A 24,407-nucleotide genomic window follows, 5' to 3' on the forward strand; every position below is an offset into this window, starting at 1 on the left:
TCTGATGTGTCACCACAGTCTTCAATCATGTCAGCACCACAAACTTGATCAGGATAATTTATTTTATTACGTCGTTTCCATCGTTTTGGTCTCAGACTGCCATCACAGTCTTCGATCTTGCCTGCTTTAGGTGTTTCAGTACAGTACTCAATCATGTCAGCCTCAGATGTGTCACCACAATCTTCAATCATGCCAGCCTCAGATGATTCATCAAAGTCTTCGACCTTGTAAGCTTCAGGTGGTTCTCCATCTTTCACATTTTCATGGAGACGACTAGATATTGGAGTAAATATATTTTCATTTCTAATGTGGTTACAACTTCCTTCGTTTGTTTTAAATTTTAAATTATTATCTTGATCTAGATCAGTAATTTTAGCATTAGCTTTTTCGCCTTCGTTCCTCTTCCGCGATGTTGTAGCCCAGTCTTCGTTATCTTTATTCATCTTAATTGTACAGGTCTTGTAATGTCTATCCAAGTAATATCTTCTACCAAAGGATTTCTGACACTGACTGCAATGAAATGGTTTTTGACAAGGACCCAAATTACACTCGCTTCTCTCATGTCGTTTAGCATTCTTTCTCAAGGTAAACACCTTGCTACAGTATCTACAGTGATGACGTTTTGATACAGCAACAAATCCCGTTTCAGGATTCATATTAGTTATTGAGACTAATGCCAGATGCAAACTAAGAGTTTTAAATTAGATATATTACTTAAATAGAATTTTTTAATTATTTCATCAGCGAGAATTAATTTATCTCATTCAAAGGTACTTGTTGCAAGTAGTTCTGCTTTTCAACAACAGATGTCGCCACATGTTACTTGCAGGTAAATAATATTTAGTTCTTTTATGCGGGATGCGGGATGCTCACGAACGATCGCAAAAGAAGGATGGCTTCGCTAGACTCCAAGGAGAAGGAAGTTCGTCCATCCTGTTAGTGCTTCTTAGATTTCTCAGAGATTATTTGACTGAGTAATGATATTTTTTTTTTTTAATTTCCACCTGATAAAAATATTACAAGTGCTTATTTATTGGCAGAATTTCAATAATTAAATGCGACCTTGAATAAAAAATGACATGACTCATTAAGTAAAAAAAATTCTTCATGCAGAGATCAATTCCTCATCAGTAACCAGAAGCACTCGGAGAAAACCATCAGATGTCTAGTCAGGAATAATCAGAAGCACCCAGAGAAAACCATCAAAATATTGTCAAGAATAATCAGGAGCACACGGAGAAAACTACAATATTATAGTCAAGAATAAACGGGAGCACACGGAGAAATCCACCATAATATTGACAAGAATAATCACACGGAGAAAACCACCGCAAGTTTTCTTTGATATCATAAAATTTCAGGAAAAAAATAATACTAAAAATAAAAATAAATTAATAAAAAATTAAAAAAAATAAAATAAAAAAAATACATAAAATTCTGCTAGCTTGTGAACTTCTCATTGTTGAACAAAGATAGGGTTCTAGTACTTCTTTTGCGATCGTTATTTACCTGCAAGTAACATGTGGCGACATCTGTTGTTGAAAAGCAGAACTACTTGCAACAAGTACCTTTGAATGAGATAAATTAATTCTCGCTGATGAAATAATTAAAAAATTCTATTTAAGTAATATATCTAATTTAAAACTCTTAGTTTGCATCTGGCATTAGTCTCAATAACTAATATGAATCCTGAAAGAATGCTAAACGACATGACAGAAGCGAGTGTAATTTGGGTCCTTGTCAAAAACCATTTCATTGCAGTCAGTGTCAGAAATCCTTTGGTAGAAGATATTACTTGGATAGACATTACAAGACCTGTACAATTAAGATGAATAAAGATAACGAAGACTGGGCTACAACATCGCGGAAGAGGAACGAAGGCGAAAAAGCTAATGCTAAAATTACTGATCTAGATCAAGATAATAATTTAAAATTTAAAACAAACGAAGGAAGTTGTAACCACATTAGAAATGAAAATATATTTAATCCAATATCTAGTCGTCTCCATGAAAATGTGAAAGATGGAGAACCACCTGAAGCTTACAAGGTCGAAGACTTTGATGAATCATCTGAGGCTGGCATGATTGAAGATTGTGGTGACACATCTGAGGCTGACATGATTGAGTACTGTACTGAAACACCTAAAGCAGGCAAGATCGAAGACTGTGATGGCAGTCTGAGACCAAAACGATGGAAACGACGTAATAAAATAAATTATCCTGATCAAGTTTGTGGTGCTGACATGATTGAAGACTGTGGTGACACATCAGAAGCTGGCATGATTGAAGATTGTGGTGACACATCTGAGGCTGACATGATTGAGTACTGTACTGAAGCACCAAAAGCATGCAAGAGCGAAGACTGTGATGGTGGTTTGAGACCAAAACGATGGAAACGGCGTAATAAAATAAATTATCCTGATCAAGCTTGTGATAATCACTGGCAAGATGACGAAAGTGACCTTGTGGTTGGTGTTAAAACGATAAGCACCAGAGATAATATTTATTATAAACATGCAAGGATGATGAAGGCAGCAGAAGAGATTGATTATACCTCATGGGAAGATCCTAACATATTGGTTAACAGGCTACGACTACTACATGGATCGCTTTGTGCAGGAAACTATTCGAACATTAAAGAAATATCCTTCATACTCAAAGAACTGAGGGAAGCTGGCTACATACAATAATGGATTAAATTAAATGTATGTGTATAAACTTGAAGATAAATTAATATATTTTCTTTCCAGATGGAAGCTATCATTTATCGAAATCTGATTTCTAAATAAAACTTATAACTTAAAGGTGTAAAAAAACGTTACCACTGCCAGTCAAAATGTATACTGATAAAGACATGTTAGTAATCATGCCAAGTTCGATAAAAGTAATAGGAATCAGTTGGAACCAATTGGAGATGGAGCTCTTGGAGCAATTGGAGCCTTTTGAAGCATTTGGAGTCTTTTGGAGCTGTTGGAGCCATTTAGAGCTGTGTTAAGCATTTGGAGGCTGTTGGAGCCATTTGGAGCATTTGGAGCTGCTGGAAACATTTGGAGCTGTCAAGCATTTGGAGGCTGTTGGAGCTGTTGGAGCCATTTGGAGGCCGTTTGGAGCATTTGGAGCATTTGGAGCCTTTTGAAGCATTTGGAGCTGTCAAGCATTTGGAGCATTTGGAGCTGCTGGAAACATTTGGAGCTGTCAAGCATTTGGAGGCCGTTTGGAGCATTTGGAGCCATTTGGAACTGTGTTAAGCATTTGGAGGCTGTTGGAGCTTTTGGAGCCTTTTTTTTTGGAGCTGTTGGAGCATTTGGAGCTGCTGGAGACATTTGGAGCTGTCAAGCATTTGGAGGCCGTTTGGAGCATTTGGAGCCATTTGGAGCTGTGTTATGCATTTGGAGCTGTCAAGCATTTGGAGCCATTTGGAGCTCCGTTAAGCATTTGGAGGCTGTTGGAGCATTTGGAGCCTTTTTTTGGAGCTGTTGGAGCATTTGGAGCTGCTGGAGACATTTGGAGCTGTCAAGCATTTGGAGGCCGTTTGGAGCATTTGGAGCCATTTAGAGCTGTGTTAAGCATTTGGAGGCTGTCAAGCATTTGGAGGCCGTTTGGAGCATTTGGAGCCATTTGGAGCTGTGTTAAGCATTTGGAGGCTATTGGAGCATTTGGAGCCTTTTTTTTGGAGCTGTTGGAGCATTTGGAGCCTTTTGAAGCATTTGGAGCTGTCAAGCATTTGGAGCTGCTGGAGACATTTGGAGCATTTGGAGCCGTTTGGAGCATTTGGAGCCATTTGGAGCTGTGTTAAGCATTTGGAGGCTGTTGGAGCTTTGGGAGCCATTTGGAGCTAAGAAGTAGTCGTTGCACGTCTATGCAGGGCTAAATGTTTATAAGATTGTTGTTGGCTTTCGCAAGTGATTCTGTAGTAGGATAGAAATTGTGTAATAAATATTATGTTTGTAATAGACTTTGAGGTGTTTTATTTCTCGAACCTTACACTTTTCTGGTACTTTTTTAAAATTAAAGTTGTTTTGTATCGGCCAGGGATCGAACCAAGGACCTTAGTCGATCTAATCAATCAGTATATAGATTACAAATTTATTTAATGAATTTTGAACTTTTTCCCGAATCTCTAGCATTACAATTACGAATTTCCAATACGGTGGTCTTGGTGTCTGATAGGATGATGGTAGTAGAGGATTTAAAGTCTCTTTAAGAATTTTGAACATGGTTTATTGAAATTATTATTTTTTATATAAAATTAAATGTTTTGCATCATTCAGGGATCGAACCAAGTACTGGAGCGGATCGAATCAATATGTAAGTTAATGAGTGATTTATTTAATGAATTTTGGAATTTTTCCCGAATTTCTAGCTAAATAATTACGGATTTTCAAGATGGCGGCCATATTTCAAGATGGCGGGTGTCACAGTAATAATAAATGATTACTGCACTCTAGCGGATACGAACTAAACTAACATGGTGTCAGCGCACTCTCGTCGACGATACAATGATGATGATGGCTTCCAGCATCGAAGACAAGATGGCGGACATGACGTCATATTAGGTGACGATATATATGCTTTAAGAAAAGTGGTGGGAGTCAGTCTGCCAAAAGTCACCACGGGAGGAGGACCGGTCGCCATTTTTAATTTTTTTGGCCTCACCGGGTTCGAACCGAGGACTCCGAACTCCGTGTCGTAAAAATATATTTTTTAAATATTTTTCATTAAAATTTTATTAAATGGATTTTTTAATAAATTTTAAAAATTTTTTCATTGAAATCGGATAATAAAAAAGTTAAAGATGGCGGCCGTAACGAAAATTGCAACGGTGACGTCATCGTCCAATATGGCGGATAACACAATGCCGGAATTTTCTAGAAAACGAAATGACGTCATCCAAAATGGCGGATCCAAGATGGCCGCCGGGGTCAAGGTCAAAGGTCAAGGTCACATCCTGATAGAGGCTTAACTGAGGCTTGAGTTAAGGATGCTTAAGCCTCTATCAGGACATTTCTAGCCGTTGGGATTTTTGAGGAATAAAACGGGAAATTTTCCCTCGAAACGGGAATTTTTCCCTCGAAAACGGGAAATTTTTTCTTAAAACGGGAATTTTTGAGTCATTTTGAGTCATTTTTGAGGAATTTTGAGGAATTTTTGCCACCGTGACGTCACAATCCAAGATGGCGGACACCGGCACCAAGCACCACAGCCAGAAGCCAGATCTAGTTCCGTCATTTACATACTACTGATGATGTATCTTGGTTTTTCCGTAGCGAAGCTGGACTTTACTATCCAATTGATACGCTGACTATGAGGCATGCCAGGATAAGTTTCCAGGCTCCAGGATCGGAATGGCACATCGAAGTTCTTGCCATTTTCTATGTTCTTCAACATCTTGACTCGTTCAACGGTGCTCACTTGGATGTGGGGCAGCATCCACTCGATAGACTGTAGTGTTAGCGAGACATCTTGAGGGTTTTCTGCAGCGGCAACAATTGCATTAATGTGCGTGTTGGCTAGAAGCAGTACGAGCTCTTGTTTCGAATTAATGATTATATGCTTGTAGTCCTCAGCGAATCCGAGAAGCATGGACAGAGGTACACAAACTTCGAACTTCCCTTCGGCATAAACCGGAAGCTTATATTCATCCTCGAGAGCCCAACCGGCCATCTTTGCAGCAGACAGTTCATTGGGCGTGAGCGAAATGTAATTTTTCATAGCAGATGTTATGCCTACATCTCTCGTCTGGTCTACCTCGACGCCATTGAGTACATATGTAATGCGCTCAATTAGGTGAAGAATACCATTGCAGGATATTGATGTCGTTGTCGGGTGCGTACCATCCGCTTTTGTCAGCGTGCCTCTTATACGTAGAAATGACTGCGAAGGTAAAGTACAAATATCTTGGTGCTGTACAGCAATGCGTACTTCCGATGGTAGTGCGTACGGTCCGAGCAGGAAAGGCTGGTACTCATGCAATTCCATTTTCGTAATGCTGTCATCAAAAATGACCGGATCTTCCACGTTGAGGATTTCGTCTTCCATATTTATTCGGCACTTGTCCAATACTGAGAAGATACTTTATGTTGTCGGGTGTTAATGCACCGATGTCTGGTAGAGAACTGTTCTTATTCACGACATTACGATTTCTTTTATAACTGTTCGGTGTTACGAACTTTATGCCCATCGCTTCAAGTGCAGACGTAATGTAATTTCTTCGTCTTGAAAATTCACCAATCGTCCTCGCTGGTCAATGATTCGGACGACGACTTCGTGTGCGCACTTCACGACGACTGGAACGTAAATGATACTTTGCGGTACTTCTACCAGTTTATATCCTGGCGGGACCATCGGCGAAAACTCGTGCAGCATGTTGCTTAGTCTTCCGTTGAGATACGTTCCACTTGCCAAATTACAGTTTATTCTTATGACATTCACAGGTAAAATGTTTACTGCGCGCGTAGATTCGTACGTTCTTCCTGTACCATACACCTTTGATTCGAATCCGAGCATCGTACCTATGGTCCCAGGTTTCGTAAAGTCGACATTTTCACTGCATGTTAGAATGCTTTTTTGAGTGTTTGGATTTCCACGCAGTTGAAAGTTAACATCCTGTGGTAACATATCCCTGATGTAATTTGCAATGTCATCTATTTCGTAAGAGCCAACAGGTAACCGTATTTCATGAGCGGTCCCATCGCTTTTCAGGAAGCATATCTTGCAGTTTTCCTCGTCGATGTTCGATATGGCATTATACGTTTGAAAATCTACGAGTCCGATACACCATTCTCCGTCTAAATCCAGAGGCGGGAAATGAACCGCCCGCAGCTCAGATGCGTGACCTGTCAAGGTAAGTGTTATCGACATGACTAATAAATTATCGTCACTGCACAACCTTTAAGGAGCAATTTTTATTGGTCAGCTAATTTTTGTTTGTTAAAAAGCGAAGACACAAGTGTCCGCAGTTTGTTTGATTTGGCCTCTGTTCCGTTTCGTAATTGTAAAACAACGTTGTGGTCCGACCCAGGTACTGTCGCAGTTCGGGCGGAGGCCGTAAATTTCCAAAACTATCGTAGTACTCGACCATGTTTCCAGTCTTTACATAGGCCACCCAGTGCGTGCCGCGACCCGCCGACGTGTCTAAATTAATGATGGCACGTTCGTGCGTTTTTGGCTTGCTGGGCAAAGTGTCTCGCATAAACACGCCGCGGAAGTTTGGTATATTAAGTTTGCGTGCGTACTTTATTAAATCTACGTTGGTGAGCGGTCGTTTCGGTAGGGAACTTAGGATTTTTTCATTCGTTTTTTTTTTCATGCCTCGGCCTGATTTGTGCGGCCGTAAGTACAGTCCTGCGCCGTTTTTTTTACCGATGGCAATGGCTTCCATGCTGGCATTATGTCACTGTGCTTCTTTTAACTGCTTGCGTTCATTCTTCGAAGTGTTGACTGCCCGCACTATACCGCTCGTTGCACCGATGAGGCCGCCGAGAACACCCAATGCAGGCAAAAGCAAAGGAAGAAATCCTCCTATAATCTTCTTGTCGAGAGTCTGTAATTTTTGCTTGGCATTTTGCACGCCTGCACCAGTCTTGCGTTTGGTCTTGCGCGAGTTAGTCTTTGACTTGATGGAGCCGGCTCGACGAGCGCCCAGTCCTAATTTCGTCTTTGCCTTCATGATTTTGGAAACGCCCCACGCTGCGATTTTCTCTCCAAGTCCCGCGTTCGACGATTTACTTATATCTTCGGCTTCCTGTGCCAATGTCTCGTCGGCCCGGTGCCTGGATTCCAGATCCTTGCTTAATGAATATGCGATATCGTGCTGCTTGCACTTTTCGTCCAGAGAATTAATTCCCACGTCACCGCGAGCTAACCTTTTCGCTAGTTTAGTCCCGGGGCCGCAGAATCTGTAGCCGGGAATGTGTAGCTCGAAAGGTAGATTGTTTATCAGCGAGTTTACGAGTCCCGCACCGATGTGTTTTTTGTTCTTACCTCTTCGAGTCATTACGCACAACTGACCAGAAAGTATAAATACGCTTATTTTATACAATTACTTTAGTACAATGCAGGTCGTCAAGCAAGACGTGTGTTTGCCCGTGCGCATTACGCAAGACGATGTATTTAGTGCGCGTGAATCACAACATGGCTTACTGTTGCCTTCTGCCGTACGATGCATAATGGCGGATCCGTCCAACTGTGGCAAGACGTGTGTTTTACTGAGTTTACTGGAGGAGCCAAACGGTCTTCGGTTCGAGAACGTTTACTTGTATTTCAAGTCGTTGCAACAGCCAAAGTACCAGCGCCTAGCAACTGTTCTACAATCTGTGGATGGTCTGGAGTATTTTCCGTTTAGCGATAATACCGATGTTGTACCTCCAAACGAAGCAAAGCCTAATTCCGTGTTTGTGTTCGACGATGTAATGTGCGAGAAACAAGGCATAATACAAGAGTACTTTTCCATGGGCAGACACGCCAAGGTAGACTGCGTTTACTTGTGTCAGACGTACGGTCGTATTCCAAAACATCTCCTACGAGACAACGCAAATGTCATAGTTTTGTTTCGCATGGACGAACTTAATTTACGCCACGCTTACGATGATCACGTAAACACCGACATGACATTCCAGGAATTCAAAGACATGTGCTCCTTGTGTTGGAAAGAAGAACATGGATTCCTAGTCATCGTAAAGGACTGGCCTCTATATAAGGGCAGGTACAGACGAGGTTTCGATCAGTTTATCGCCAAACATGAGTCATAGCATTTCGAAATTCGGCCGTAGCAGTCGAGACTTAGGTACTGCTCTCAAGTCTCATGACGACGTTATCCGCAAATACATTTCGCTACTGGCTCAAAAAGTAGACGGGGTGAAAAAGGAATTTCTTGAGTACCTCGTAGCCATAGACCAGCGCGTGGAAGCTTCGGATTCTCGCATTCGCGACATGATCGAAGTATCGAATGCACAAAGACGTGACGATCTGAGGACTTTTCAAAGTAGTCTGAAAGCATCACTATCTCATTCGTCAACAAATTCAGATTTGGCCAAACACAAGAAAGAAGTTTCTGCGAACGAATAAAAAAAGTATATAAGGAGGTCTTGCAATAAGTTTTCAGCCAGTACAATGTCGGACCTGGCCAGTGACCTTCATCGAGCTATACAGTCTGTTCGCGAAAAATATTTACTTGCTAGACGAACCAGACTTGCACGTGAGATGGAAAATGAGGAGATATTTAAACCAATCACTAGTCGCCTCGACGAACTTAAAAACAAGGAAGAACCAGCCTTCATTGTGAAGACAGAAGTTGAAGATGAAATGCCGACTGTAAAGAAGAGAAAGTATGAACCAGATCGAGAAGAAGAGGACTTAACAAGTACAGAGTCCATGCACAAGAAAAAAATACCGAAAAAGGGACATCAAGTTAATGCAATGGTCCGACCATACCTGACATCGTTTACGAGCCGGAATAATGACACCACCTACGGAGTGTACACAAAACATAATAAGTGGTTCCTCGGTGCTAAAGAAATAGACTTTCTACCAGGAAACATCGTGCGCGTAGCAGAGTTCAAAACGCGCGGGACTCCGGGTCTGTACGAATTGCTGTTTCACAGGGAACCTAAAGGATATTCTCACAACGACTTACAAGAGTACAAAAAACTGCTAGAGCTAACCAATGCACATTTTCGCGATAACGATCCAGATAGTGGTGTATATAAAGATGTAGATCATGAAAAAATGGACATTCTCGCTAATCTCTTCAGTGAACTAACAATACACGGAGAAGGTTTAAAAAGGCTAGAAAGTGGTCAGACATTTGACTATGTATATTGGGACGACCCTAATGAATTAGTTGATCGCCTTAGAATTCAACATGCTTCGCTTAGTGTAGGAAACTATTCGCACATCAACGAAATAGTCTCCATACTTGAAGAACTGAAGGAAGCCGGCTACATACAATGAGTCGAACCGGAATCGCTCGCGAACTTCATGCTCCTGCTAGACGAAAATACCTTCGTCGCAAAGTCATAGTTCGTGGAATTGATGATTTATTCCAGGCGGACCTTGTTTAGATGATACCGTATTCCCGATTGAATAAAGGTTTCAAGTACATGTTGACAGTCATCGATGTTTATAGCAAGTTCGCTTGGGCTAGACCTGTAAAATCAAAGACTGCAACTGACGTAACCAAGGCCATGAACAATATTTTGCGTGATGGACGTGTATCGTCGCACCTGCAAACGGACCTCGGGAAAGAATTCTACAATGCAACCTTCAAGGCTTTGATGAAGAAGTATGGCATCAAACACTACTCTACATTTAGTAACGTCAAGGCCTCCGTTATCGAAAGGTTTAACAGAACTTTGCGTTCCAAGATGTGGCGACAGTTCACGGCTAACGGAAATTACAAGTGGCTTGACATCTTGTCGAAACTAATAAGCGAGTATAATTCCACGGTGCATTCTACAACGAAAATTAAGCCAAAGGACGTAACGGACAATCGCCTGCTTCAAACAGTGTTTTCCAACACGAAGAAGAAAGATCCACGAAAGCGTAAAGCTAACGTCGGTGACATTGTGCGAATCTCCAAGCAGAAAGGTATCTTCGAGAAAGGTTTCACTACAAACTGGAGTCCCGAACTTTTCCGTGTGACACATGTTCGTGAATCAGAGCCTAGGACCTACTACCTCGAAGATTTGGACCACAAACCTATCCATGGAGGCTTCTATGCCGAAGAGATTCAGCCTACGTTGTATCCTGATACGTACTTGGTGGAGAAGATTATAAAACGAAGAAATGGATGGTCCTACGTCAAGTGGTGGGGCTTTCCACCTCGCTTTAATTCGTGGGTGGCAGATGCAGATGTCGAGAAATCCACAAAACTTTAGTAATTTGTCTGTGTATTTTTTTGTACTTGTTGTAGTGTAGTATGTAATAAATTTTTTTTAAAAGAACTTGTGGTGTTTTTATTTTCTCAAACCTAACACTTTTTTAGTATTTTTTAAATTAAAGTTGTTTTGTATCGGCCAGGGATCGAACCAAGGACCTAAGTCGATCTAATCAATCAGTATATGGATTACAAATTTATTTAATGATTTCCGAACTATTTCCCGGATCTCTAGCATTAAAATTACACATTTCCAATATGGTGGTCTTGATGTCTGATAGGATGGTGGTCGTAGAGGATTTAGAGTCTCTTTACGAATGTTGAACATGGTTTATTTAAATTATTTTTTTTACATAAGATTAAACATTATTGCAACGATCGGGTATCGAACCGAGGACGGGAATCGATCGAATCAATATGTAAATTAATGAGTGATTTATTTAATGAATTTTGAAAGTTTTCCCGAATTTCTAGCTAAATAATTACGGATTTTCAAGATGGCGGCCAAATGACAAGATGGCGGGTGTCACAGTAATAAATTATAACTGCACTCTAGCGGATACGAATTAAACTAACATGTCATCGGCGCACTCTAGCCGACGATACAATGATGATGGCTTCCAGCATCGAAGACAAGATGGCGGCCATGACGTCATACTAGATGATGATAAAAAGTGGTGGGAGTCAGTCTGCCAGCACCCACCACGAGGGAAGGATCGGTCGTCATTTTTATTTTTTTGCATTCGTCGGGTTCGAACCGAGGACTCCGAGCTCCGTGTCGAAAAAGTATGCTTTTTAAATATTTTTATTAAATTTTTATTATTTGAATTTTTTTAATAAATTTTAATTTTTTTTATTAAAATCGGATAATAAAAAAGTTAAAGATGGCGACCGTAACGAAAATTGCAACGGTGACGACATAATCCAAGATGGCGGTCATGGTATCCTTATTCCTAGAAATGGCTTAACTGAGGCTTGAGTTAAGGATGCTTAAGCCAGTTTTAGGAATTTTCAGCCGCTGGGATTTTTAAGGACTAAAAACGGGAATTTTTCCCTCGAAACGGGAAATTTTTCCCTCGAAATGAGAAATGTTTAATTTGTGGAATTTTTTGAGATTTTTTGGCGGAACTTTTTTCCACAGAAATGGAAATTTTGGCGATTTTTGAGGAATTTTGGGCAAATTTTGCCCAATTTTGGCGAATTTTGGCGATTTTTGAGGATCAAATTCTAGGTCAAGGTCAAAGGTCAAGGTCACAACCATCCAAGATGGTCGCCGTGACGTCACAATCAAATATGGCGGTCGGCACCACAGCACCACCGCCTGAGGCCTGTCCTCGGCGCCCCTATTGTATACTACTAATATGCTTTGAGACAGCTGAGAAGCATTAACACGAAAGACAAACTGTATTGTCCTTGGTGTCTAAGACAGGTAATTTTATTTAGAGTTTAGTATAAATTTCCGAAGTCATATTATCAAATTAACACTTAAAAAATAATTTTAACAGGTGGAAATCACACAAAAACCAAAGTTCATTAATCAGACGATTATTATGTCTTGAAACAAATGGGAAAAGCTATCACACACGAAGATTTCCCTTCCACTTGAGTTCTAGCGAAGCCCTCCTTCTGTTGCGATCGTTAGGGAGCATCCCGCATCCCACACAAAACATTGTCTACTTATACAGACAACAGAGACTGCATATACAGACAACTGATACATGATGGTTGCTAACATGTGAATAGATTATCTTGTGATTCTTGCTAGGCCATGATATTATTCACTAATTTTTAAATAAGGTCAATGTTCTTCCTCTTAAGATCTAGGGAAGCACACCTTTTTCAACAGATCGTGAGTGAGCATTCCGTAACCTACAACCAACTTAGGTTGCTTTTACAACATAACATATGAGGAAATATGAAGGTGGGTAGTAAAACTACGTGGAACATGAGTTTTTTAGTCAAAATGAGAAAAAAAAAAATCTTTTTTCGTAAATAATTGATGTATGATCATACATAAAAATACGAAGTACCTAAAAAATACTTTTAGTGGCTATTCAACCATTATGGAGTACGTACAGTCTAGTGAAGGTACGATACTCAAATATCGATCTCGATCTGAAGGACATTGTACATACTGTAGCAAATACTTTGATAAAAGCTATAATGCTCGTAGACATGAAAAGAACGATTGTGTTAAAAGTCCATTCTGTCAAATACTAAGTTGTGGCAAGTGTGGTAGGCGGATGATACGAAGAGAGAATTAAAAAAGACACTATAAAACTTGTAAAGCCAAGCTCTTTCAGGAGATAAAGTACATAGATGGAGACGATATGCTCGGGGACAGTATGTCTTACAATGAAATTGATCGATCTAGTCTTAAAAGCGATTGTGTTAAAATCTCTCCAGGTCTTAAGAAAGGATATAGCTTCAATGGTGTTGGAGATATAAGTAAGGTAGAAGATAATGAAAGTAACATCTCCAGAAAAAGTGACAAGACGTGTTATAGTAGACTTCTACGGACTTTGGAATATTTTTTTTTGGAAAATTAGCAAGTAAGCTTGAAGTCAATGACGGTACTCCAATGTCAAAAAATTCGAAATACTGGGATATGCAAGATGAAGATGTCAGTGTGTTTGATAAAGATGTGGACAGCAGCGATGATGATGATGATACAAATTATAATAATCATTATTACAACGATTTTCAGAATATGTTCAGCAAACAATCGAAGAAGATGGTGTCATCAAGTGAAATTGATTATATATCGTGTAAAGACCCGAACGTGTTGGTGAACAGGTTGCGACTTTTACTTGTTTCGCAAGATGACGAAATTTTATCAGTTATCAAAGAAACGTGGGCTTTTCTTGATGAACTTAGAATTTCAGGGTATATATAATAAGTTAGTAATGTTTATTGACTGACGAATTTTTATACTTTTGTATTTTTGATATAAATATAATTTTAAAAATTGTTATTAAAATGTGTCGTTAGTCATGCCCTAATAAAGTTCATGTGTTTGCTACTTTAAAGAATTGAGTTGAGTATGAATATCTTAATATATATAAATCTCGTGTCACAATGTTTGTCCTCAATGGACTCCTAAACCACTTAACCGATTATAATAAAATTCGCACACCATGTGCAGTTCGATCCAACTTGAGAGATAGGATAGTTTGAATCTCAAATTATAGTCGCAATTTTAATTTATTGCTATTTATTTGTCTGTTATTATTTGACAGTCACAATTATCTGTTAACTCCAAATGATTCTGTCGATACCTTTCGACTGGGTTGAGTAAGTAATCAATAGATGGCACTGCTATGGTAAATCTACGAACGTGTCATATAAGCTACATTTTAACAGCATAATTACCACGTGTTGTTGACGCTATAAAATTAATTAAATTTATTTGTAGTGAACGAAATACCGTATAATTCAATTATTTCCACTTTTTAAATTTTTGGTGTTAGCATGTTACTTAGACTGAAGTGTAAATTGAATTCATATTATAATGAAGATAATACAGTGAAATTAATCCTGTTTTTTACTTATTTGTGCTTCATTGATCAAAACTTTATAATTTAATTTGAATATATGTATGTAAGTATTATCACATAATTATAAAATTTAATTAAAATGTCAATGCAAAAATGATACACAATTTCCTACACTTTTTCAATAGTTGTACAAATATTTTTTTTTATTGTTTTTATTTAACCTCTATTAAAAAATATTTAGCACTTATTATTTCAATGTGCTATGATCACGGTCTTAAAAACCAGGTCTGGACACAAGCGTATTTTCTTGACCCCCTTATTGACGGATTTAGTTCATAAAACTGCCGTTGGCGCCACAAGACAGTGGTCCGGTTTTAACATTGTGCTTTATGAACTTTTTTTAGTTAATTGCATTTAAATGATAATTACACATACTTGGCAGCGTTTTTTAAAAACTCGATGAGAGATGTAGGTATTATAAAACATTTTTCCAACGTTATAAAGAATTTATGTGCACAGTTCAAGAAAATGGCTAATGTTGATTTTTGATAGGTTATGTTTGTTATTGTTTTGAAAGATTATTTTCATAACTTTATAACGTCGGTCAACTACGCGCTATTGAAAATCGTGATTCGTAATGCTAATATTTTAATGCTTTTTTTCCGGGAGTTATATATGTAGTGTTTAATTAGACACAGTAGTTTAATAACTCTCCTATATACAAAATTTCCGCTACGAAAATAAAGTAACAGTTTGTGTAAAAGTACCAATTTCTGTGAAACTAATTATAACAAGAGCTTAAACTATGTCGCAAAATAAAATTGCAGTGAAAAGTTTGCCTAGTAAAAAATTGTTTAACAGTGGCTACAGGCCATTTCATTCCTCCATTCCTCTTATTTGTAGTACTTTGGATGATCAGCAAATGAATGCCGGGGAGTGTTCCAGGCTGTGGATGATTATTATTATTATTATCATAGCTGCAATTGGGTACAGAAGTGCCCGGTGGCAAGCATTCGCCCTAATTTTCCCGCACTCTTCTTCTGAACTTGTAATTTTTATACCAAATATTTATTACGTTTTTATCTAAGCTGCCACCCAAAGTACTTTTTGTCCAAATTAGGTCCCCAAAAATGTTTAGCTCCAGACCACCACCACCTAGAATGCCTGGTTGATCAGAAAAAGTAGAATTATAAAACTTACCAAGTAATGTGATAAAGAATGTAAAAATAATATTAATAATCACCATTGATGTTTGTTTTTAAAACACTTATAAGTAAGAATGCAGCTGTAAAAAAGTATTAAGATTTCTTCAAAATTTGTAGGTACAAGCATGTGGGTGCAACGTTTAAAAATTTTGTTCATTGACTCAGTGTGACCCTTTGGGAAGCAGAGTGACACAAATAAATTGTTCTTACAATCCGCCAGCTATTTTCCTGAACTTAACAGTTTCCCTTACTGTTTTAGATTTGGCATTCACTGCAACCTTTTAACATCGTACTTCATTTCATTATATTTAGATTGTGTTTTGCATATATTGAGATAACACATTTCCTCCCATTTCATAACCTTTTCACTTTTGAAAATCAAGACATAATAAAGGAACTTCAGTATAGTTTCAATAACACAGATGCAGTTTTCTTGTTTCAACGAAAACTAGGTATGTTGTTACCTAGGATTTCTTTTTTCCAAGCAGTCACAATAACTTCATGAAAAACAAACATACTACTTTCATAATAAAAATAAGACAGACACACAAGTACTCACAGATTGGTACTTGTAGAAAGCAAAAACACACAGTTTGTACAACACATTTAGATACTCAAAAGATGAAGCTCGCTTAAGCTATCAAAACCATTGCGACCGGGCTTCCGCACAAAAATGTCAACCAAACTGTGTGCGTGTGTTTAGTTTCTACAAGTACCGATCTGTATATGTATGTCTGTCTTATTTTTAATACGTAATTAGTTTCCTAGTGGCCTTTGTCACGCATTTATACATACTACTTGGTTAATATATAATTTATGATCTACAGAAAATCTTAAACATCTTAATGGTCTTTAACCGAAAATACAAAGGAAACTGTAAAAATTTTACAAAATGGAAGGGGAAAGGTGGAAATACACCTAGGAAGTGCAGTTATTTTGCAGTACTAACTGGTAATAAAAAACCATATCTGGAGCAAAAAAATATTCTGATGCACCTAACACTATTTTCCCCCTCTACAATTAATGCAGGGCAAAATTGTTACTAACTTATTTGTTCATGTCAGAGTGGTATTTAAAGCTGAAAGGAAAAGTTACTTAAAGTGTTTTAAAATAATTTCTGAACCATAATTACATCAACTCATCACTAGTCCACAGTCACCACACATAGGTACAAAATATTGTCTGTAAAACAAATTTATAACAAATTAACAAACAATGCTAAATCATTTGCGACTATTGTTTTAATAATGAGAAAGGTTGAAATTACGACCATGCCCATAATACTATACTAAGTTATGCACTTTAGCATTACCACCAAATCAGGAACACCACCACCGAATTTCAGAAAAATAGACCAGTTCTATAGCATGTAACGGTAACTGCTCTTTTGAACAATAAATTTTAACTGAACTGAAAAAGTTTTCCCCGCTGAACATTGGTACAAAAACACAGCGTATTGCATTACTCACAAGTAATGTTCAGTATGTAATGTCCAGTAACTCTAATTTGCAATGTAGGGATTTTAATAGAACTAATGGAATTACGTAACTTAATAGCAAGTAAGTACAAATAAATATTTTAAAATCCATATATGTAAACTTCTTGAAAAATTGTGTAGATATCATCCTTCATGGCATGCTATTACACAGTCTGTCAAATTTATCATTTGTGGAATGAATATGTGTTGTGTATTCTTCTAAATAATTTTTTTATGCATTCAATAAGAGTGAGCTGTAAACATTCACGAGACATAATGTGTGTGATTAAACACGTGCTTGAACAGTCTTAGGAGCAGGAAATGAGGGCTAATTCAGTTAGGTTTTGGTTTGCTATTTTGTTTATTTGCATCAAATCCAGATAATTCCTGTATAGTGAAATATGCACAATGGTATTGGAGAAGCCACGTTTTACAATTAAACATACATCAAATAATACATGTTATCAATTAAAATAATATTTTGCATAATCTTAAGATACTTACATAAGTATATTATAATATAAATAAAATGATGACATGTTTACATGGTGTGAAACATTTTGAGCAGAGTACAAAGATCAGCAGAACATAACTTATCAAAATTTTATAAACTATTGCCATGAACCCTACTCAGGTTTATGAATTTTTAAAACATTTTTTTATTCAACTACATCACTACCTACTTCCTAAAGGTTTAAAAATTCGGATAGTTTAATATCTATTATCATTGATAACAGATTTTTAATTTCATAAAAAAAACTTCTTTTGAACTGATATTTTAGTGCATCAGTTCATAATTTGCAAATATACAACTAAAACAGCCTTAAATGTATATTTGCACATGACATATTTTCTGTGCGAAAACATCAATTAATTCTAACAAACATCGACAACAAAAAAAACCTATAACAGTGCATTACTATTAAATTGGTGAGTATTCTCATTTAATAATGAACAAAGGGTCATCCCAACATCTTTCTACGTATCTAAGCACCACAGACCTGATCCAGGAGATTGCAGATGATAGACAATCCCTCTATCGAGTTCTTTATACATAGTAACTTTTCTACGAAAAAACATAATAAACCTATACGTATAGCTTACTTGCCACTATTTTGACAGCCCTGAAGGTATTATGCAACTGTGGAAACAGTCGACTTATCACTAAATAACTGTTAGTACTTCGGTTGCAAATAATAGGGTTATTTGAGCTACTATGTTATTTTGAATAAAAAGTAAAGTTTAGCTAGTGTACTGATTATCAATTTTTAAAGTGTTCATTTTTATGATAATCATGAGACAACATTTTCATGTATACATTTTTCAAGTTGTTTGATAAATATACCAAACAAAATATTGCGAAGGAAAAACTGAACTAATAGATAAAATAACTCGTTTACAGAAACTATAGACAAATAAACTCACTAGAATTTAATTTTCATAACCCTACATGGTAAATATGTATAGATATATAAACATATTACATGTACACAAATCAGCAAGAAATAATTACAAAATACTTATGTAGCAATGCAGCTTCAATGAAATGTTTCTCGCCTACGAAATTACTACTTTTTAATATAAAGTCCTTCCTCGGAATTGCTGCCTGCTACAACAATCGGCGTTGTTCATGTTTGGGTGCACTGAACACACTTGTCAAATGAACGGTCGCAATTTGTTTTACAACCTGGAGTAAAAACGCGATTTGGCATTGTACAGCACGATGAATTATTTGAACTTGGTTAAAAAAATTAGAAGGTTCACATTACTTCAAAAACTGCCTCCAATAACCTCTCCACCATCCCGCCCCAAACAGGAAAATCAACATTACTCAAAACTTGCACACTTCAATGTTCAGTTTGGTGCGCATACATAAATTTTAATATATATAGTAAACATCAAAAATATAAAACAACTACCCTTCTTGACAAACGAGTATTACTGATTTATATAAAACAATTCCTATTGTCAACACGCTAAAACCGGACCACTGTCTTGTGGCGCCAGCGGCCGTTTCATGAACTAAATCAGTCAATAAGGGGGTCAAGTTGAATGCATGGCAAGATAGACAAGTGTCCAGACCTGTAGTTCTAAGGCCGTGGCTATGATAACAAGTTTTTCAGATTTTTTTTCTTATATTTAAACGATTAAATTAGTATTTCAATTCTTATGAAATTATTATTTAAACTCTATAATTTAAATATGTACATGTCAGTATTATCACATAATTATAAAAGTTAATTAGAATAATTTTCAATTTTTTTTTCAAATATTTAAACGATTAATTTATTATTTTCAGTCAAATGCCATGGAAAAAATCTAACCTCAACAACGCGAGCACCAGAGAGGCACGACGCAAATGTATTAAAAGAGCCCATCAGTTATATGTATGTAAGTATTATCACATAATTATAAAATTTAATTAAAATGTTAATGCAAAAATGATACACAATTTCCTACACTTTTTCAATAGTTGTACAAATATTTTTTTTAATTGTTTTTTTTAACCTCTATTAAAAAATATTTAGCACGTTTAACTCCAAATGATTCTAACAGATGTCGATACCTTTCGACTGGGTTGAGTAAGTAATCAATAGATGGCGCTGCTATGGTAAATCTACGAATGTGTCATATAAGCTACATTTTAACAGCATAATTACCACGTGTTGTTGACGCTATAAAATTAATTAAATTCCTTTTGTAGTGAACGAAATACCGTATAATTCAATTATTTCCACTTTTTATTTTTTTGGTGTTAGCATGTTACTTAGACTGAAGTGTAAATTGAATTCATATTATAATGAAGATAATACAGTGAAATTAATCCTGTTTTTTACTTATTTGTGCTTCATTGATCAAAACTTTATAATTTAATTTGAATATATGTATGTAAGTATTATCACATAATTATAAAATTTAATTAAAATGTCAATGCAAAAATGATACACAATTTCCTACACTTTTTCAATAGTTGTACAAATATTTTTTTTTATTGTTTTTATTTAACCTTTATTAAAAAATATTTAGCACTTATTATTTCAATGTGCTATGATAACAAGTTTTTCAGATTTTTTTTCTTATATTAAAACGATTAAATTAGTATTTCAATTCTTATTGAAATTATTATTTAAAATCTATAATTAAAATATGTACATGTCAGCATTATCACATAATTATTAAAGTTAATTAGAATAATTTTCAATTTTTTTTTCAAATATTTAAACGATTAATTTATTATTTTCAGTCAAATGCCATGGAAAAAATCTAACCTCAACAACGCGAGCACCAGAGAGGCACGACGCAAACGTATTAAAAGAGCCCATCAGTTATATGTATGCAAGTATTATCACATAATTATAAAATTTAATTAAAATGTTAATGCAAAAATGATACACAATTTCCTACACTTTTTCAATAGTTGTACAAATATTTTTTTTATAGTTTTTATTTAACCTCTATTAAAAAATATTTAGCACGTTTAACTCCAAATGATTCTAACAGATGTCGATACCTTTCGACTGGGTTGAGTAAGTAATCAATAGATGGCGCTGCTATGGTAAATCTACGAACGTGTCATATAAGCTACATTTTAACAGCATAATTACCACGTGTTGTTGACGCTATAAAATTAATTAAATATCTTTTGTAGTGAACGAAATACCGTATAATTCAATTATTTCCACTTTTTAAATTTTTGGTGTTAGCATGTTACTTAGACTGAAGTGTAAATTGAATTCATATTATAATGAAGATAATACAGTGAAGTTAATCCTGTTTTTTACTTATTTGTGCTTCATTGATCAAAACTTTATAATTTAATTTGAATATATGTATGTAAGTATTATCACATAATTATAAAATTTAATTAAAATGTCAATGCAAAAATGATACACAATTTCCTACACTTTTTCAATAGTTGTACAAATATTTTTTTTTATTGTTTTTATTTAACCTTTATTAAAAAATATTTAGCACTTATTATTTCAATGTGCTATGATAACAAGTTTTTCAGATTTTTTTTCTTATATTAAAACGATTAAATTAGTATTTCAATTCTTATTGAAATTATTATTTAAAATCTATAATTAAAATATGTACATGTCAGCATTATCACATAATTATTAAAGTTAATTAGAATAATTTTCAATTTTTTTTTCAAATATTTAAACGATTAATTTATTATTTTCAGTCAAATGCCATGGAAAAAATCTAACCTCAACAACGCGAGCACCAGAGAGGCACGACGCAAACGTATTAAAAGAGCCCATCAGTTATATGTATGTAAGTATTATCACATAATTATAAAATTAATTAAAATGTTAATGCAAAAATGATACATAATTTCCTACACTTTTTCAATAGTTGTACAAATATTTTTTGTTATTGTTTTTATTTAACCTTTATTAAAAAATATTTAGCACTTATTATTTCAATGTGCTATGATAACAAGTTTTTCAGATTTTTTTTCTTATATTTAAACGATTAAATTAGTATTTCAATTCTTATTGAAATTATTATTTAAACTCTATAATTTAAATATGTACATGTCAGTATTATCATATAATTATAAAAGTTAATTAGAATGTTTTTCAATTTTTTTTTTCAAATATTTAAACGATTAATTTATTATTTTCAGTCAAATGCCATGGAAAAAATCTAACCTCAACAACGCGAGCACCAGAGAGGCACGACGCAAACGTATTAAAAGAGCCCATCAGTTGGCAGAACAAATTGAATCAAGAAATCCAATTCAAAGAATCAGGACAGCAGAAGGTCATGCACAAGAATCTCAAGAACAGTGTAACGAACGTCTTCAAGAGAATATCATAAGAACAAGAGCAGCAGGAGAACGAGACATAGCCACAGTAGGAGCACAGGAACAATAATTTTAATTTATACATGTAAGTAATATCACATAGTTTTATAAAAGTTAATTAATATATCAATGAGAAAATGGCACAAAGCTCCCCACACTTTTTCAATAATTGTACAAAAATTTTTATATTATTTTTATTTAACCTCCATTGAAAATTATTTTGCACTTATTATTTCAATGTGCTATGATAACATGTTTTTCAGTTCCTCTTTCTAATATTTAAACGTTTAAATTATTATTTTCAGTCAAATGCCACCGAAAAAATCTAGCCTCAACAAGGCGAGCAGCAAAGGGTCACGACGCAAACGTGTTGAAAGAGCTCAGCAATTACCAGAACAAATCGAAACAAGAAATGCAGCTCAAAGAATCAGGACTGCAGAAAGTCGTGCACAAGAATCTCAAGAACAGCGTGACGAACGTCTGCAACAGAATATTACGAGAACAAGAGCGGCACAAAAACGAAACATAGCTACAGTACGAGTACTAGATCGACAAAGGCAACGGATCAGCCGCTCATTAACACGTGCATCATTCGTTCGGCTTGCCTTTGAATATGCACCAGATATTTACTACTCAGCGCATTCAAAAATTGCTATCGGTGGAATGGTTAAAGTATGTCAATATTGTCAGGCATTGAAATTTCGGAATGAAGCAGCCGGCATGTGCTGCGCATCAGGAAAAGTTGTGCTGTCACCTCTACCTGCTCCGCCGGAGCCTTTATTATCCCTTCTTACTGGCAATTTAGATGATTCCAAATTATTTTTACGTAAGATACGCAAATTTAATACTTGCTTCCAAATGACGTCATTTGGGGCAACTAAAATTTGCGATCGTGCATCCGATGGACGTAATTTTGAAACTACATTCAAAATTCAAGGCCCGGTGTACCATAAAATCGGATCACTGATGCCAATGCCTGATAACAATCCGAAATTTCTTCAAATTTATTTTATGGGCGATTGTGAAGAGCGCGTGACGACTCGGTGCCTGTATAATTTTATTGAACAAGCAGAGGAAAGAGCAATTGTGATATTATTGGAAATTTTTTTAGAAGATCATAATCAACTAATTCAATTGATCAAAAGAGTTTCGCCACGACTGCAAAATGACAATTATCAAATCGTCATAAAAGCCGACAAAGTACCATTAGGTGAACATGCTGGTAGATTCAACGCTCCAACTGTTGATGAGGTTGCTGTTATCATGGTTGGTGATCCAGTTGACAAAAGATCTATAAAAATTACACGGCGAGACAACACTGTCAGTACGATTTCGGATCTACACCGTTCATATGACGCACTACAATATCCATTGATATTTTGGCAAGGACAAGATGAATATCACCTTAATATCAAACAGTATGATCCAAATACTGGTAAGTTTGACAATTATCTATTTACTTTCTTACTGTATGTATAGATTTTAATTTCGTATTGCATTTTATTTTTTAATTTTTTTAGGTGATTACAGAAATAATAAAGTTAGCTCAATGAACTACTACGCACACCGAATAATGGTTAGACAACATCAAGACAATTATATCCTTCGATATCGTCAGCTGTTCCATCAATACATTGTTGATATGTATGCTAAGGTCGAAAGCGAACGCTTGCGATTCCTTCGATTCAACCAGGCAAAACTACGATCGGAAGAATATATTCAATTACGAGATGCTGTTGCTGGAAACATCGATGGAAATTTAAATCCCAATGACATCGGTAATGCTTTCATTTTACCTTCAAGCTACATCGGCAGTCCACGGAACATGCAGGAATACATACAAGATGCGATGACTTACGTACGTCATTACGGCCGACCGGATTTATTTATTACATTCACATGTAATCCGAATTGGGAAGAGATACAAACTTTACTATTGCCAGGACAACAAGCCATTCATCGTCATGATTTAACTGCACGTGTGTTTAAACAAAAATTGAAATCCTTAATTGATTTTATTGTTAAATATTCAATTTTTGGTATCACACGTTGTTGGCTGTATACGATAGAGTGGCAAAAGCGAGGTTTGCCTCATGCCCACATTTTGGTTTGGCTTAAAGATAGAATCCGTCCTGAAGAAATCGATCAAATAATTTCAGCCGAAATTCCAGACCCATTAATTGATCAAGAATTATTTGATATTGTCACCAAACACATGATCCATGGGCCATGCGGTGCTTTCAACATGACGTCACCGTGCATGGAAAATGTAAAATGTAAAAAAAACTTCCCAAAGCCGCATACGAATGACACGATCACGGATATTGATGGTTATCCAATGTATCGCCGCAGAAGTACTGAGAATGGTGGCCACACATTTACAATGCGACTGCCCAACTTTCCAAATCAAGTTGAGTTTGATAATCAGTGGGTGGTACCATACTCACCACTACTTTCAAAAACTTACAAAGCTAATATCAATGTTGAGCTTTGCAGTTCTGTTAAATCAATTAAGTATATTTGTAAATATGTAAACA

The sequence above is a fragment of the Bacillus rossius genome, assembly GCF_032445375.1.
Source record: "Bacillus rossius redtenbacheri isolate Brsri chromosome 4 unlocalized genomic scaffold, Brsri_v3 Brsri_v3_scf4_1, whole genome shotgun sequence".
Classification (NCBI taxonomy): Eukaryota; Metazoa; Arthropoda; class Insecta; order Phasmatodea; family Bacillidae; genus Bacillus; species Bacillus rossius.